Below are 19,504 nucleotides of genomic sequence, written 5' to 3'. Positions count from 1 at the left end.
TTGAATGGAGCTCCGAATAAAAACATACGAACAAAAATATCTGAACACACACAATTTGTGTTATTTAAAATATTGTATAAAAAGTTAGGTCTTTAATTAAGTTAGTTTTTAATGTTCTTGTACCGTATATTTTGATTTCCAGATGAAAAGAACATAAAATGACAAGATTTTTCCACGCTAAACTTAATAGCATTATAGGTTTATGGTTTACACAATGGTAAATCTATACATCTATACATACATATAAATAAAATTGGAGTGTCTGTTTGTAATATTAAAATAACCGTTTTTTTCTACATGCATATGAATATTTATACGGTACTTACACCAAAATAACAATTTTTAGAATTTTTGTCTGTCTGTATGTCTGTCTGTTTGTTCTGGCTAATCTCCGAAATGGCTGGACCGATTTTGACGGGACTTTTATTGGCAGATAGCTGATGTAATAAGGAGTAATTTAGGCTAATTTTTAACCGACTTCCAAAAAGGAGGAGGACATATTTTTACTTTTTTATTTTTTACCTATGTATTTTACATTTTGTTGACGCGGACGAAGTCGCGGCAACTAAATAAACTTTTAAAAACAGAAAATAATAATGTAGCCATAATTTTTACTTTGTGGCCACTTTCGTAGAGCGTGCTACGACGCGTAGCGGTTGCTACGAAACTTACAAGATTTCAAACTTGTGTGTAGAAAACTCTAAATTAAGCTAAATTAAGTATCTAAAATGTACGCTTTTACAGGTACGTAAAACAGATTTAATTGCTATATTCTTCAAAAAACAGAACATTTTAAACTTTTATTTCGCCGTAAAATTCCAACAGACAGGACATCAAATATTTAGTGCCATGTATAAAATACTAAAACGATTTTATTAGTTTTGACGCGGCCGGGGAACGGACGAAAAAAACGAACATCCCGGAACGAAAACTGAACATCCTGTACACCGATATACAGGTTGTTTGTTTTGTACACCGGTTGAAATGCGCAACTCGATAAAGGTATTTCGAATTAAATTAATGGACGACGTTTAGAACAACGAATACGAGGGACATATTTCTTATAGAACTAGATGTTTTGACGATTTTTGACCGACTTCCAAAAAGGAGGAGTAATACGTTCGGCTGTAGGTATGTATCTTTTTTTTGTATGTTCAACAATTATGATCCGATTTATGATCAGCCGTTTATGATCCGATTTACAAAATTATTTTTGTGTTGTATAGGTAGTTGTAGATAACTAAAAAGAGTAAAATTATTATTTTTTAACAAAAAATTTGAACCAACTTCCAAGGTAAAAACAATATTCTTAAAATATGATCTAAAAAGTATGAAATAATTCTTATTCTTCATTAGCGCCTTTTTCGAAATTCGACTAAATATCAAGCAATTCTGTTCTCAATTTTCATTCTTTTGAAGTCGGTACCGGCCAATTTATATGTCAAGTATCTGGGCTGGTATCGACTTGAAACGAATGAAAATCGAGACAGAATTGCTTGAGATTTAGTCGAATTTCGAAAAAGGCGCTAATGAAGAATAAGAATTATTTCATACTTTTTAGATCATATTTTTAAGAATATTGTTTTTACCTTAGAAGTCGGTTCAAATATACGTTATACAGATCCTTTTGTACTATCCTTTTGTACATGCTGAAATGCTTTACGCATCCCCGTCGGATTGGAGATATCGGCCGAGGTATGTGGGACTCCCCTGGCGAATGGTCTGCCCTCTAAAACCCCACGGACCCCACGGTGCTCCCTTCTCCGCTTAAGGCAGAGTGTCGGCTACGATAGAACTTACCGCAACATCCTTTGTCCTAGGAAACTTTTATCGAGGCCATGCTTGAGTGACCACAACCCTTGCTGAGCCTCTAGGTAGTTCTGCAAAGCAAGCGTCAATATCAACTCTTATACTCTATACAAACTCAATAATACTATCGCTTCAGCTTACCACTTACATTATGCTAATCGCTTCAGCCTACAACTTGTATTAGCAGATTGAATACGAGGTCAAGCTAATATAGCCGACATACAAATGCAGAGCTAGCCCGGGATTATTTGCTAGGTATATTATATTATGTTATATCATAAGGTACTTATATATTAATACCGGATATCGAACATACAGTTAACGGAAATATAATATTAGCTTACTGAACTAGACTAATAATAGGAAATATTATGTAAAGGTGGGAGCAAAGGGGGCTACTAGCACATATGCTAAATAATCCGACCAAAACCCGACATTTTGCACATGATAAAATATAGAAATTTGACAGAAACGTTGTCAAACGTCAAACAAAACTTGTTGTTCGTTGTTGCAGCTGGTGCTGCCTCTATCGTTAAAACATTACAGTTTTATAAAAAACTACGCAGGGGTACTCTCTTTCTCTTTCTTTCACTCTCCTACCCCAGTAATTACAGAAAATTACCATATCGTACCAAAACCCAGGGCGACATAAGTCGTTGTTGATCGCAAATCGTAGGCCTAAGAAGCGCCAGCCGCTCACCATAACCGCCTGCGGTTATAGTGGGCGGCTGGCGCTTCTTATCGGCCAGACCTACATACTCCCGGTGTGCTCCAGCTTAACTGAGGCACATCCCCAACCCGGGGCACGTATAGAGCGTTTCTTATGCGTAATCAAAAATGTTTTTTTCGCCTGTTGGCGACATAAGTCGCTTGTACTAAACTAAAGGTGCCGATTGGCAGCGGGCGACATGAAATAACCACAGACGACGTGTCGCAGCGACACTACTGGTTTGTATGTATTTCTATGTACCCTCAGCTAGCAACACTCATTCATAGAAATACATAGAAACCAGTAGTGTCGCTGCGACACGTCGTCTGCGGTTGCTTCATGTCACCCGCTGCCAACCGGCACCTTAATACATAACACTGGTGAAGCATAAAAAAAATACTTTATTCAACCAACGTTCGATGTTTGTTGAAAATAAAATAGTGGTAAAGCAGTTATTTGCCAACCCTATGCTGAAGAACTCAGCGCTGATCGTAATTGATTCTGTTAAAGCGAAGCGGATATCCGCTGTCCGCATCGCATAGTATCGATATCGATAAAATAAAATTATCGACTACATGTCGATAGTAATTTTATAAAGTTAGTTAAATAAAAAATGTGATACGAAACTAAATAATATGATTGTCGATTTTCAAAATCTGAAGGAACCAATTGAAAGTTCTCACTTTTAGACTTTTGAACATTTCTGGCAAGGAATAAAAGTCAAGACATGGAAAATGCAAAGAATCGAGGCCTAGATCTGGTAAATACTCTCTCATTCTGTTGAAAAACAATAGATATATACTTAAAGTAAACTATATTATACAGAAAATAGTTACAGTGGTAACTACTAACAGTGTCGGAAGATTGTTAAATTAAGTGTTAAATAAAGTTTATTGAAATTCCACAAAGAGTTAAAACGAAACATATTTCAAATATCGACCTTACAACACCACATCACTAAACCTTGATAAGTAGATACATATTTTATTACGGCAAAAGACGGATAAGGTGGAGTGTATTTACATAATTTCATCTTTTTGTGTGTTCCGGACACAACGGATATCCGGCGGTGCCCGGATAGTGTAATTAAACCTCCTCCCTCGGGCCTTCCCGGTACAAGGACCCTGTCTATAAATATCATTATTATTGTTGTTTGGTCATCTACTTTATGAAGCAATGCCGATATTGACCTTGACAACTTCAAGAAAATTCTCCAGATTCATTCTTGAAGAGGAGAATTTTATATAAGTATTTAATATTCTTTCTACCTTTCAATCCTTGAAGGGTTTAAAGAACATTTTATTTACTGATGCTGCCTGCAATTTTGTTGAACCGAATTTTGATGGTCACGCCAGAACTGTATATTTTTTCGGTATAATAACTATCTGATGATCTTGTTCGTGACTTACAGTATGTATATAGAAAATTTGAATTGTTTGTGAATTGTGGTTTAAGCTATCATAGTTAGGAAACATAACAGGCACTCACAGTTTCGCAATTATAATTTAAGTAAGTACCTAAAGAAAAAGATTGTATAATATTTAAAATAACGTACTTATCAACATGCTTTGTTGTATAAATAAGTACCTTGGAGTGGAGTACAAAAGAAAGTCAAACCGTTTACTATCACATAAGTAGAGCTTAACATTTCCCGCGCTTGAACACAATCAGCCAAGTTATTTTTCCCCCGGGCACCACAAGTTATAAGCCTCACTACTTGTTCGTAGACTTCATTGTTCATTATGTATGTACTTGCAAACTACTAGGCCTGGTTCTACACGCGCGGAAGTACACTTACAGTCATTTTCTTCGGTTGCGTCGTCGCAGCGTAAACACTTCGTTTTACATGCTTATATTTTACGATATGCTACATGCATTAAGCGATGCTGAAGCCACATTGCTTCATTCGTTGCGTTGTCGCAGCGTAAGCGCTTTCTCGTTTTACCAACATTACCTCTATATTATATTTTAGGGTATGCCACAATCGATGTTTTGAAAATTTTACGAAAAAAGAAAGCGGAAAGAAAGATGGTGCGCTTTGATTGGCCGACACTCTTGTGATTTCGCGGCTATTGCAGGGGTAATAATAGCTCCCACACCGGTTTCGGTGACGGTGGCCGGTTTCATTGAAACCAGGCCAGGTACGCAGGAGTAATTTTATAGTGCCCAAGTGTGTGCGCAGTACACAAGAGCACTCTCTATTCCTTTTACTCTCATAACCCAGTGGGACGGAAGACCGACACGACTGCCGAGAGATCAGGCGCAGGACCGACTTTTTACATGCCCATCCGACGCATGGATCATCTTACTTGTCAGACAATCAGGTGATCAGCCTGCATTGTCCTAACCAAACTTGGAAATAACATGTTTCCAACGCGGGAATCGAACCCACGACCTCCGAGTCAAGAGCCGCGCTCTATACCACTAGACCACGGAGGCGTTAAATTGGTGCAGGGGTAATATTTTAGCAACAACGTGGTACATTATTTGTCGCGTTGACGAAACGCTGATACCGGTATACAACGCGTTATCCCAACGGCGCAATGCAATCTGGCAATGGAGCCTCGCTTTTAGAGTGAATTTTGTAACTCGCTAGCAAAAACTATTACAGATATTGAAAAATGTCGAAAGAATACCCCAGACTAATAAAATATCTCCTTCTTGCCCAGTAAATGTACCGATGGATTAAAAAAGCTGATAAGTTTTTGCTGAGTCAAAACGCACACATTTTCTATGTTCGCTCTGGTCTTCTGCCAAATCAAATAATAAAAAACGGTTTTTATATTATTATTTGACTCGAACAAAAAAACATTTTCTCTTTTGAAAATTTTAACAATCTATACTATTAGCTAAAATCTACACAAGATTTAGCCATTTAAGCTTAGTTTTGTATTAAAATACGTTGCTTCAGAAGCTTAATAAACTTGAATGTAGGAGACACTCCCACAAGTCTGTTTGGTTTCCCCGAATGTTCGCAGTTTGCACTCACTTTGGCGTCTATAACGCTTGCTATTTACATAACATCTTCCTCAGTTTAGTAATAAAATATGGGTTATATATATAATAATATAACTCTTTGCCTCTAGACATTCGACAAGCCGGTTCAATAAACATTTTTAAACGTAAACTTAAATTTTACTTCCTTAATATGCCCTAGTTCATTAATTTTATATCGTTGCTTTGTGACCATCAACATAGTTAACTGCCGATTATCATTACTACTGTATATATTGTCCTAGTTCTAGTTATAGTATAAACACTAAGATTAGTTAATTTGTGCACCTACACGATTTTCTCTTATCTCTATTTTAAATCTTGTCTACAAAAGGTTGACTGGTAGAGATTGCTTAGTAGCAATAAGTTCGCCTTTTGTACATCAATAAGTATACTATTTATTAATTTATCATTCATATTGTGTATGTATTTGGTGTGCAATAAAGAGTTTTTATTATTATTATTATAAGAGTAGACTATGATAGTTGGAACTAAAACTTATCTTTCTCTTATACGATGACAAAAATGCAACCACAACAAACTGTAAATATAACAGTACCCAGACAAACAGTACAATCATCTCAAAAGTATTTTTGTCACCAACTTTACATTAAACCGGAAATGTTTATGCGGAAAATTCCAGTATTTTTCTTTTAAGTAAATACTTTCCGGGAGTGTGCAGGGGCACCCACCCTGAGCCGGAAGCGCATTTCAATATTGTCACGTTTGTTACACGGAACTCGTTTTGGAAATAAACAATGAACCCGCGAAAGCAATATTTTTATTCCACTGTCCTTTGTGTTGCGCGTCGATCAGCATTCAGCGCCTAATTGTCTTCAACTGATGGCTTCGCATATTGCGTTAATACAGACCTACAAGAATGGTTCGTTGCTTGAACTCATGCCGACGAGGATGCAAATTGTTATCACGCAAAATAACGATAGCCAGCGATAAATCTTATGTTGCAACAATACGGTCTCGATACAAGCCTTAAAATAAAGAAAAAATATATACAATATGATACTTGGATGACCGCCACAGTCGACATGAGGGCTCGCGTAGATGGAAAAAAGAGCAAAACCGCTGAACCAATTTTGCTGATATGTAGTTACTTTGAATCCCGGGAAAGGGCATAGGATACTTTTTATCCCGGAAAAACGCACAGTTTCCGCGCGATGAGCGAATTTTGATGAAACAGTATTGCGGGCTCATCTAGAACTTGATAAAAAGCAAAGGGGGTCGCATCATAGAAAACGTTAAAAAACTGCTTTACAGAACGACGGCGTACTAATTTCGGCTTTAGGTTCCTGCCAAAAAATACATACGTTCATAAAAAGTAGGTTTCTTAAAATATAGATACAAAAATAATAAACACTTAGGTGGTAAGTAAATACACATTTAATTTAACCAACCAAGGTTGGAATGTCTACTCTAACCAAGTTTCGTGTATACTTCATTATATAGCCAATATGTCGATCCTCGGTCGTCGCTACAACTTGAAACTAACTTCAGAACTCTGCGGAGGCAGCCCTGGACGCAGTAACATATTAAATGCATTGAGTTAAAACAATTTGCCGAGCTTCACGAGCGGAGCGGGCGCGGGAGCGGAAAGCGGATGTGTTACAAACTAAATCATTTAGTTACACCCTGTAATTACCTATGATTTTATTATTTTATTAATTAATGCTAAAAGTAATTAAGTCGAATACAGCCAAAACATTTTGATAATACAAAAGCTAGTAATTACATAGAACACTGTACTTTAACGGAATATAATAACTGTGTTAATCTAGAGCCTAAACTTTTATACCGGTCAAAATCAGATCAGTAGTATTATCTATTAAATAGAAACAAATATATATATTTTTTCCTTTAGGTACGATATTATTATGTGACTAGGAAACGAACAGCAACACCTGCCACTTTAGAACCTCATCATTTGGGCATCCGGTACTTACCTATAATAAATCAATTTGCTAGTAGGTAGGTAGTTTGATAGACGCATCGGCTAGCGACAACTATAATATTATGATTATGTGTTTTAAAATTTTCTGAATTGCGACATCCTTCGAACATCGTATTATAAACTAAACATACATCAATAATATCAATTTGCTAGTTTTATGAGCGCAGCGGGTAGCGGGAAGCGGATTATTAAATTTGCCGAGTTGTAGTAGCGGACGCGGAGGTGGAAAGCGGTAAAACGTTACTGAACTATCGACAGGAAGCTTTCAACCCGCTAATGACCTGCACTCAGGGCTGACACGAAAAAAGTGCTCTAAAGTTATTTAGGAAACTCGGCTCAAAATAAACTTGCTGATTTTTTTTACATAAAGGTAACTTAATAAAGGACAAACTTATAGGATTGTTGTTCATGAATAAGTTTTTGTAGTCACCCTAGAGTTCATAAAAAATGAGCAAATATCATGATGATTGGTAAATAAATAACTTTCAATAAACCCACATTCTTATTCAAATATTATTATTTATATAGCGAGAATCGAGATACTTGTCTTGAAAAACACATTCAAAAAGTCACATTTATTAATAAAGAATAATATATTTGAATAGTTGGTTATACCTAAGCTGCCTACATACCTGTAGAGTGCAGATATTAGTGGAGTAGTCATTGAATAACCGATAAAATAACATTAACTTTCCTTAACCCATCAATCCCCAAGCGGCAGCCGGCTGCATTTCAACAATCTATTGTCAATCTATTGTCTGCGATGCCCACGATGGAGGTGCTGCGATTTCCTTTAAATCATTCCTCAAGATTTCTTTTAATACCTTGATCGTGGGAATCTTAGACACAATAGATTTTCAATTGTTATGCAGCACCTGGGTGCCGCATGGGAATTGATGGGTTATAAGCATGATCTGATGCCGCTACCGATGATGAATCTCTGTGATATATGCACGCGACAGCCCTAGAGGCAGTTGGCTTCGTTTACGCAGAGACAGTTTGGGAGGAAACACTCAGATGTTCGGTCGCAGCCTCGTTATACACCACTTTGACGAGGCCTGCGACACTTATAGCCTTTATTGTAGGGCCATAAGGTTCAAAGTGCATCGACAAAGTGGGAACGCTTTGAAAACTGTGAAACAAACAGTTGTAATGCTGTTCCGAACTCGCAATAGAGCGGCTCAACCTACGCTTGATTCTAGTGCTTCAACTACGCTTAATATAGTTACAGAATACAACGGCATATTATAAACTGTGTTTGGTACACATCGACAAGGATTTACAGTTTACTATAGCACCTAACTTTACCTTTGGTCATCCTCACAAGAATATAAAAGTGAAGGTAGAGTTTTATCTAACAAAAAGTGAGGACGGAATTTTACTAGCTAGGTACATGGTTCACACCACGGAGCTAAAACAAATGGGAAGTGTTGAAATCGAATTTCCTTAAGAAACGACGCGTGACAATTTGCAGGGTGAGGGGGTGTCAAGCTCCGCAACATCGTGAATAACCAAGAGACCCCGAAGACCCTTGTATTAGCTCCGTGGTTCACACACACCTCCAGCATTTAGAGTGTATCGCATGGTATCGCGAAGCGGAGCCACAGTATTTGTGTACGCTCCACGCAATTTAGGCCAATCTAACTTTAGTTCTAAATCGTTCACGTCTTGCAAACTAATACTTACATATTATTTACTTACTATAAAAAAACTTGAAATCACATGTTTGTCAACTAATTTCTAAATCTGTACTTGCATTTTAAAATGCCCTTTATTTAATTAAAAAAAACTTTTAAAATAAAATGGAAGGCATAGTCGAGAATAGCTAAGCGTTTCTCATTAACGATTTTATCTGCTATAAAAAATACTTCGCTAAAGAGCGTCGAGAGACGCTTTTGGCTTTGTCGCCGAGAGGACACTTGGCCTAGTGCTGTGTTACTGTCGATATGCGATAGTCGATAGTCGAATGTCGATACATTGTGGCGATGTTTGTGGCGCACTTGTGAGCTGCGGGCTAGAGGCATTTGAACTATTTAGAGTCAAACAGTTGTATTTACAGTAGCTGTATGTATATACACAGATATGGATGAGGCTGACTTCTCTATCCGTACATCCTAATAAATAATGTAATGTGCATTATCTTTGTTGACATTAATTGTATGTAAAATGAAGCCAAATTAAAAATTAAATATAATTAATCTAATATCCTTTGATATTATTGTTTCTATCATTAACTGCAACTAAACTTGTAAAGCTTTTAAACATTTTAAGTTAGGTATGAATTTCAATGTGGGTTTTTAATACCTATCATTTTTTCGTTAGGCTAAGTTTTTGTTTTAACCGTCTGAATTTCATTGTTTCTATAACATTTCCTTTTATTATTTAACAAAGCATAATTTTTAAACATTAAAATACCATAATTATAAGAATTACAACTAAAATAAAATATCGATCAGAAAAATAAAAAACATTTCACCTCACTACCGTCCAACCTGGGCTAAGTACGTTTCCAATAGATTAGTTCCTCTTTTCCGATCACGACGGCAATCCTTTCAAATCGCAGCTAAAAATAATCTCTTACTTCAACACAGATATTCTTAATTACAAGTATTTTTACGCCTCGATGGACATAAATTGTGGTATTTTTAATACTTTTCATTGAGATCCTTTTCATCCAGATTTCAGAGAGTAACTTATACATTTTAGTTTATTGGAGCACAAGATAGGAAAACTGTTTTCTGTTGAATTATTCTAAGCAAACCATAAATGGTTCTATTCTAGGATAGTATGACGGCGACCAGAAAATATCTAATATATAAAATTCTCGTGTCACAGTTTTCGTTGCCATACTCCTCCGAAACGGCTTGACCGATTATGATGAAATTTTGTGAGCATATTGAGTAGGTCTGAGAATCGGCCAACATCTATTTTTCATACCAAAAAAAATATATATGGCAAAACAACGTTTGCCGGGACAGCTAGTATTTTTATAAAATTTGCTATTGCCCACCAGCAGCCAAGGCTGGTAAGGGGTGTAGTATCTTTTAATTAAGTACTCATAGAAAGCACAACATATTAGTGGTATTAATTTTTTAATACCTATCAAGTTATAGGTATAGATATTAGACCAATAGCGGCCAACTTCCTGGGGCATTTTTAATTTGTAAACAACCTAACCCGATTAATTTGCTCTAGAAATAACAATATAAATATCCGCGGCCATTTTACAACATGGCGGACGCAATTTGCAGTACCCGGTGACCCCGTAACAACCTATTGTCCGCCAGATCTGGTGCGATAGGCTACATTATCACGAAATTACACCTCATACAGGATATACAATGAATACATTTTAGTACATAATTAATTCTAGCTATATCCCGCGAAAATAACCACAAGTATTACGATAATGAGTACACGCAGAGCCGAATTTAAACTTTTGGCGCCCTTGGGCACTAACTACCGTAAATGCCGTTCCATCATTAAAATAATGACTAAAAGTAATTGTGCAGTTAGAAGATATCTTAAAAAACTTTAATATGATTAGTTAAAAAAAAAAGATAATATCTAAATTAAGGTGACACTAAAAATTTTTCTCTACTTTCCGAGTTTTTCCGCCCTAAAAAGTTTGCCGCCCTAGCCCGGCACTAGCCCCGACTGCCCCTGGTTTAAATCTGCCACTGAGTGCGCGCATGTGCATGGTTTAGCAAGTTGTTATTAGAGTTTATACTTTAGATCAGCCATACTGAAAGTGGAGGAGGAACCGTGGAGCCTTATAGCTCCCATCAGTATCCCATTTGTGGGCCCTATAGTCTCTGAGCAAAACCGCGGACAGATAGACAGACAGACAGCTGACGGACAGACGGACGGACAGACGGACGGACAGACCGAAACTATAAGGGTTCCTTGTTGACTACGGAACCCTAAAAATAAAGGCTTGGTTTAGATCAAATCCGTCACAGGCATTCGATATCAAAATCGGTGAGAGGGAGTATTTTTGTTTTTAAATCCTACTAAGTAATTGAACTAAAATTTTATTGAATTTGCGAAATCCACTTTGAAATCTTAAAGCAAATATTAATGCGAAATATTCATCGGACCGCAAGTCTGGCGCGCTGCCAATTTCACGTGAATAAATTAAATAGTGAGTTTCGTACCTCGCCCGTCCCCGGTCTACGGTCATTTACAATTTAGCAGCATTATAGCCCCAGACGGCTAGTCGATGGCTGTTCCGAGTTATTCTCCCTTGGACTTTATCAAAACTGATCCTTAATACATAGAGATAAAGGTAGAGGTAAAACTATAAAATATGAGCTCATGTAGTCGGGAAGCCTTAGCTAATTGTTTATGCACAGCGTGTGATCTGCATTACCCGAAGGCTTGCAAGTGCAAAGCAATAATGTTATCGGTAGGTTTCGAGTGAAACAACATTTGCATTAGAATTAAGCGATAAGATTTTTATACCAATTCACACAACGCAACGCATTACGCAATCTACACAGTTAACACCACGTTAACACTACCATTAATGCTGTGGGAATTATTTATTAAGGTTGGGTTGCACCAACTAACTTTGACTATAACTACAGTGCAAAATATCAAATCAAGGACGCCATATTTAACCTCCGCTCATACGTAATACCTGAAAATTGACTATGTTTTACATTGTTATATTTTTCCTGTCGATTTTTGCGGATAATTCAATTTTTTATACCCTCAATCCCGTTACCTGTAGCTTCAATAAAAATAAATAAACGAAACAGGCATCTGTGAATTTCTCCGGTTAAAGTTAAAGCTAAAGGACGCCATAACTTTAACTTTAACCACGCCTCTGGTGCAACCCAACCTAAATCGACATAAGTAAATAAATTACGTTCGTGAACTGAACAAAATCAAAAAAATTGTGTAGTTTTTAAGTCTAAAGGCGATCAAAGAATAAAAAGATTTTTCAATCCAGCAAAGCTGCAGTACCTGCGAGGTGCCAACTACAAAGACCCACGGGGTTTCCGGCGCCACAATCAGTCTTGTACAAGACCGCCAACTTGAAAACATACCTCGAAAAACCGGCACGCTTCAAATAAACCCTATTGCCACGAGGTAAAGTTCGAAATAGCACAGCACAAAATTAGGGTTGTGCATTATTTTGTATTGCAAAAAGTAGACGTCATATTGCCGAAGGCTCTGAATCAAGGATTTCGCGCGTCTTTTCCAGCCAAAACAAAGCGCTTCCGCCATCTTGAAGAAACTTGTTTTGAATGCCTTTACCTCATAAATCGCAAATTCCTTACAAAACAAAATATGTTTAATATTATATCAATAATAATCAAAGCACAAGAAATATCAGTAATATGACGTATCGCAGGTATATTAATCTTACTAGCGACCCGCCCCGGCTTCGCACGGGTATCAAATATATTACGATCTATGTAACTAAAAAAATATTAAAGTCGATTCAGTAGTTTAGATAAATAATTTATATTCATTACTACCCGTGGCCCGCATTGGTCGGTACCTACTGCGGCAAAAGCTACGTCCCGCAATTTTTAAATCTGTAATATCTTCGAAAATATTCATTTAAATTTTAAATCATAATATGCTTTACACGCTTTCATACGTGGGAGAGCCATACTTCGGCACGAATGAGCCGGCTCATACCATGCTCTCACAGAAAACGGGCGTGAAACAGCGCTTGCGCTGTGTTTCGCTGAGTGAGTGAGTTTACCGGAGGCCCAATCCCCTACCCTATTCCCTTCCCTACCCTCCCCTATTCCCTTCCCTTCCCTCCCCTACCCTCCCCTGTTCCCTCTTAAAAGGTAGGCAACGCACCTGCAGCTCTTCTGATGCCGCGAGTGTCCATGGGCGACGAAAGTTGCTTTCCATCAGGTGACCCGTTTGCTCGTTTGCTCCCTTATTTCAAAAAAAAAATTCTCTAAAGAGCCATAATCAATAATGTATTGAAAGTATTTAATTGAATAAAGATTATTGCCATATTGGTTAAAATCGCTTCGAAAATTAGCCATTATTTAAAGTTAAAAGTAAATGACAAAAAAAAGTTATTGTGGGATATCCTTATACGTATAATATACCATCGCGGAGTTTTCTGTAGACCTTTTCAATGTGTAAAATACTTATTAAATTATTTACATGAGGAATAGACCACGTGAAAGGACATAGGTTTCTTTTTTGCGGAAAAATGTACGGTTTCCGTGACATTCCTAAATTACGCGGGCGATGTATAGTGATACCCTTCCCGCGAGCGCATCGCCGCTTTGGTAGCGCCCACTTCGAAACGGGCGTACATCGCAATATTTTAATTTCGCCATAACTTCTAAACCAAACATCAAATTTTAATAATTCAAAAACCAAATATATTCTACATAAACTGTACTTAGTGATGAAATAATTTATTTTGATAAGGATTATTAGCATGAGTAAAATAAATCCGTTTAAATGTAGTCCAATAAAAATCAAGATTTTTCAATAAAAAAATGGTTGTTGTGCCTCACTTGACATAGATAGGTATAGTGTGTCGCGGACATTTTTGTGGAAATTTATAAGATCTACATTTACTTAGAACATTGTATAGTTCTATCTTTTATAGTTTAGGCAGCGTTCGCAAAATAAGTAAATTTTCTGGTTGTTTCCGAAAAACTGAAATATCTTACGGAACCTTATATTTTCCAAAATAAAAAGTAGCCTATGTTACTCGTAAGTAATGTAGCTTTCGAATGGTGAAAGTATTTTTAAAATCGGTCCAGTAGTTTTTGAGCCTATTCATTACAATTAAACAAACAAACAAACAAACAAACAAACAAACAAAGTTTACCTCTTTATAATATTGGTATAGAAGTATAGATGTGATGTAATGAAGAAATAAACAACAAAAGATTCAGCGAGTGCCGATATCCGGGAATCTAAACCATGATAAAACGTCAATTTTCTATTTAGGTCAATGGTCACTTTTAAATCTAATAAGTATAGTTATAAATAGGGATTGCAAAAAACGGATTTTGAAAAAAATCCGGATTTCCAGATTTTTTCATCCTCAAATCCGGATTATCCGGATAATCCGGATTTTTTGAAAATTTTATGAATATTTTGGATAAACATCTTTAAATGTTATTTTCTTATTATTTCTTTATTTAACATTAATTTTAAAATAAATTCAAAATAAAACGTCTTAAAAAATTAACATTTTTCGTTAGAGATTTTCACATGGGTGTAAAAAGGAAGAGATTAAAATAACAGTATCTGGTACTTTAAATATTATTAACAACTTAAATGTATCTTGATTTGATTACCTATTTAAAAATGTAAAATTTTAGTTAACAAGAAAATCCTATGCAACCTCCGCTTTATGGACGACTTCTTAATTTTTGCGCGTACATCCGTCAGCCGCACATCATCAAATTATGCTCCAAGATCTGCAAGCCTAAAGGTGGAACTGACAAAAAATAGGTCAAAGACACGAACAATGATCTACAGTACGATACGTGGGGTCGAGGTAGACGAGCAAGGAATTCACTATGTCAACGAGTACCTGTACTTGGGCCAATTATAGGTCTGCCAGGATCTGATGGCAAAAAGTGAGAAAAGAAATTGACTCTATCAATACCGGGTTAATTGGAATAAAACATTTGGTCCTTTTTTCCCTAATACCGGCTTGTTTTGTGTGTGAAATATAAAAAAATATCCAATGATCACGGATATTTTTTGAAAATCTGCCATCAGAGAAAGGCAGAAAAACTGGTCCATGAAGAATGGTGACCTACCTAGACTCGTTGATATGTGTATTTCGCTCGTCATAACCAAAGATGCGCAAACTCTATCATTGACCGATTTACGATTTACAAAACTTCCAACTTGGGGTCTGCCAAAGAGCAATATAGCTCAAATCTCAACAAAACAAAAAATCATAATGTGCTCCCAAACTAGAATCAGAGACGTAGGAATCAAGACGGCCAAGCTTAAGTGGCATTGGGCTGGTCACGTTGTCCGCATAAATCTAGGCTGGATATCTACTGAGTGGGTATCTAGGCCTAAGAAATATGGGCGTTATGCTCTGGAGGTGTTTTTTTTTTCCTCCGAAGGTAATCCTGACGTAACGACGATCCTTGAGGATCTACTGTGAATCTTTCGTATTAAAGTACCATCCCCATCCCAGTGCTGCTCATAAAATATTTAACGATGTGATTGGGATTGGTGCTACAATTTTCGTCTTTGGTAAATTAGGAGAGTTTTTGCTCTGTAGTAGAGCAGTAGAGTCAAGTAGAAGGTGAATAGGTGTGTCACAGAATCTGCAGGTCGTAATGCTATTAACATCTATTCTGTAAAGGTGCTTGTTGAGCTTTCATTATCCAGTTATGCTTCTGGTAAGGATTCTATTTTTTTTTTCTTAATTGCCAACTCGTCAGCGGTTACGTTACCAATCAGGAAACAAGGATTGCGAAGACTTTAGCCTAGAACACGGTAATAAAGTCCCCACTGGAGACATACCAGCTGGGCTGGTAAACGGTGACGCTGGAGCAAGATAAGTGAAAGATTCAGGCGGCGCCATTGCCTACCAGTTGGATATTATATTTATATTAAGGCTATTGCACAGAATAATGACTTATTTATAATATTAAGTAGTAGGATAATTGTAACCTCAATGTAAACAAAAACAAAATATTTATATATACTAAAATTATTTATTAACTTTAGATATTGCAACTTTGGCAGCTCAAATCTTCGAAATGTGACACTTTACGCGGTTTTGTCCAAGATTATTTTTTGTTTGTATTGATGTTAGCTATGCATTTTTGAAAAAAAATATTCGTGAACGCGGAAAAACACAATGGCGGACAGTAGGTCGGCCAGGCTTCATACAAAAATCTTCATACCCCTTTATCATCATTGCATTTATATTGTCACTAGCTGTTTCCCGCGACTTCGTCCGCGTGGACTTCAGTTTATAGCGCGCGATGTCAACAAAATTGGTGTCAAAAGCTTTTATAAAAAAACCCTGGTACCCCTTAAATCAATACAGCTGTGTAGTGTGCACACAATAAGTACTTTATTTTTTATATTAAACTTTATATTTTATGCCAAATTTCAAAGCATATTTAGCCCCCCAATTACACAACTTTACCCATAAACTATTTATCATTGATAGGTTTAGCCCCAATTTCACCAACGTCTGTTAGTGTTAACAGCTTGTTAAAATGTCCTGTCTTCTCTTTCATTCATATGAAAAACGAAACAGCTAACGTGATACTAATTCGATCATTAACTTTAACAGTCGTTGGTGAAATTTGGTCTTAAGGTTACGTCACTGCCTGCACAGATAAAGTATTGAGTTATTTAATACCGTAGAATAGATATCATATAACAATCGAAAAAAATCGAGACTTAAATGTAAGATGATACCACCTCTTATAGAAAGACTTTTGAGCAAGCGTCAGCGCGATGTAGAAGACGCACGGCGCCATCTATTATGAATTTTTTGAACAAATTTACGACCCTTACAACCCTTTTTTTCCAGTAAAAAAGTAGCCTATGTCCTTTCTCAGGCTTTAGACTATCTGTATACAAAATTTCATTACAATCGGTTCGGTAGTTTTGGCGTTTGGCGTGAAAGCGAGACTGACAGACAGACAGAGATACTTTCGCATTTATAATATTAGTATAGATTATGTGCACACTGCACAGCTGTTTTTGGGTATTTTGATTAATTAAGGGCCGCGCTACACCGGAATGGCAGCGGCGAGGCGAGCACTTTCAGCGCTGCCATTCCGGTGTAGCGCGGCCCTAAGAGGGGTACCACTTACCAGGGTTTTAAAAAGTTTTTAAATTTGACACAAATTTTGTTGACACCGCGCGCTATAAACTAAAGTCCACGCGGACGAAGTCGCGGGCAACAGCTAGTATATATATAATATTATTATAATATTATTAAACATCATATTCTAACGTATTAAAAACTATAAACAAAAACATACTAACTAATAAGTATGATTAGTTCTATGTTACAATAAAGTAAAAAATAAAACGCCATCTGTTGAATCGTATTAGAACTAAAATGTTCATTCCATCGATATATTTCTGGATTTTTTATAATATTATACATAAAATATGCTTAAGATTTTTGAAATTTTATTTTAATACACATCCAAGACCCAGGAAAATTGAAAACTTTTTGTTCCGCCTGCGGGACTCGAACCCAGGACCCCCGGGATGAGCGCTGGCCACGCGCAATGCGAATTCATTTTCATCGAAATTTTCATGGAAATAAGATATTTTCCCACATCAAAATGTAGCCTATGTCCTTTCTCAGACTCTAGAATAACTGTATACAAAATTTCATTGCAATCGGTTCAGTAGTTTTGGCGTGAAAGCAAGACAGACAGACAGACAGACAGACAGAGATACTTTCGCATTTATAATATTAGTATAGTATGGATTATAATATTATTAAACATCATATTCTAACGTATTAAAAACTATAAACAAAAACGTACTAACTAATAAGTATGATTAGTTCTATGTTACAATAAAGTAAAAAATAAAACGCCATCTGTTGAATCGTATTAGAACTAAAATGTTCATTCCATTGATATATTTCTGGATTTTTTATAATATTATACATAAAATATGTTTAAGATTTTTGAAATTTTATTTTAATACACATCCAAGACCCAGGAAAATTGAAAACTTTTTGTTCCGCCTGCGGGACTCGAACCCAGGACCCCCGGGATGAGCGCTGGCCACGCGCAATGCGAATTCATTTTCATCGAAATTTTCATGGAAATAAGATATTTTCCCACATCAAAATGTAGCCTATGTCCTTTCTCAGACTCTAGAATAACTGTATACAAAATTTCATTGCAATCGGTTCAGTAGTTTTGGCGTGAAAGCAAGACAGACAGACAGACAGAGATACTTTCGCATTTATAATATTAGTATAGTATGGATTATAATATTATTAAACATCATATTCTAACGTATTAAAAACTATAAACAAAAACGTACTAACTAATAAGTATGATTAGTTCTATGTTACAATAAAGTAAAAAATAAAACGCCATCTGTTGAATCGTATTAGAACTAAAATGTTCATTCCATTGATATATTTCTGGATTTTTTATAATATTATACATAAAATATGTTTAAGATTTTTGAAATTTTATTTTAATACACATCCAAGACCCAGGAAAATTGAAAACTTTTTGTTCCGCCTGCGGGACTCGAACCCAGGACCCCCGGGATGAGCGCTGGCCACGCGCAATGCGAATTCATTTTCATCGAAATTTTCATGGAAATAAGATATTTTCCCACATCAAAATGTAGCCTATGTCCTTTCTCAGACTCTAGAATAACTGTATACAAAATTTCATTGCAATCGGTTCAGTAGTTTTGGCGTGAAAGCAAGACAGACAGACAGACAGACAGACAGAGATACTTTCGCATTTATAATATTAGTATGGATATAGAAAACATAATAATATAGTAAAATAAGATCTAGGTTATAAGAAATTAAAATATTGTCGTTATTTCTTTTAAAAAATGTTAAGAAATTAATTACAACCAACAAATAACTACACAGTGGAATGTTAGACATACGAACTTCTGACTTTGGTACATGTAGACCACGCAAAGTTATGATAGCGCCTTTAAACAAATGTGAATTTGTATGTCAGATATTACAGGATACATTTAAATTAATTTTATATTACGTAAAAGCTTATTTTTCATAATTTTATCTACTATTCGAAAAAACCGAAAATCCGGATTTTGAAAAATAAAAATCCGGATGTTTCAGAGGCTTAAAAAATCCGGATTATCCGGATTTTTCGGATTTCGAAGTATCCGGATTGCAATCCCTAGTTATAAAATTCTCTTGCCGTGCTGCGTGCAGTGTTTGTGCGCGAACTCCTCCAAAATGGCAACTCAAACAGTTATCTGATTTTAATGAAATTTTGTAAGTATGTGCATTCGTTAGGCTTGAGAATAGGTTTCTGGTATTTATCTACTTTTATATTTAATTC

At 36.2% G+C, this 19,504-nt stretch overlaps 1 long non-coding RNA gene across 1 annotated transcript; it reads left to right on the top strand.

Annotated features, from left to right (window-relative positions):
* The first annotated feature begins 2,625 nt into the window (after positions 1 to 2,625).
* On the top strand, positions 2,626 to 15,545 carry LOC121727659. Its single transcript, XR_006035707.1, has 3 exons — positions 2,626 to 2,636; positions 13,006 to 13,009; positions 15,210 to 15,545. It is a non-coding gene; the product is annotated as an uncharacterized LOC121727659 (long non-coding RNA).
* The last annotated feature ends 3,959 nt before the right edge of the window (positions 15,546 to 19,504 follow it).

Source organism: Aricia agestis, chromosome 6, assembly GCF_905147365.1.
Source record: "Aricia agestis chromosome 6, ilAriAges1.1, whole genome shotgun sequence".
NCBI classification, from domain to species: domain Eukaryota; kingdom Metazoa; phylum Arthropoda; class Insecta; order Lepidoptera; family Lycaenidae; genus Aricia; species Aricia agestis.
Note: the sequence above shows the minus strand (reverse complement) of the source record. Positions and strands in the feature narration are given on the sequence as shown.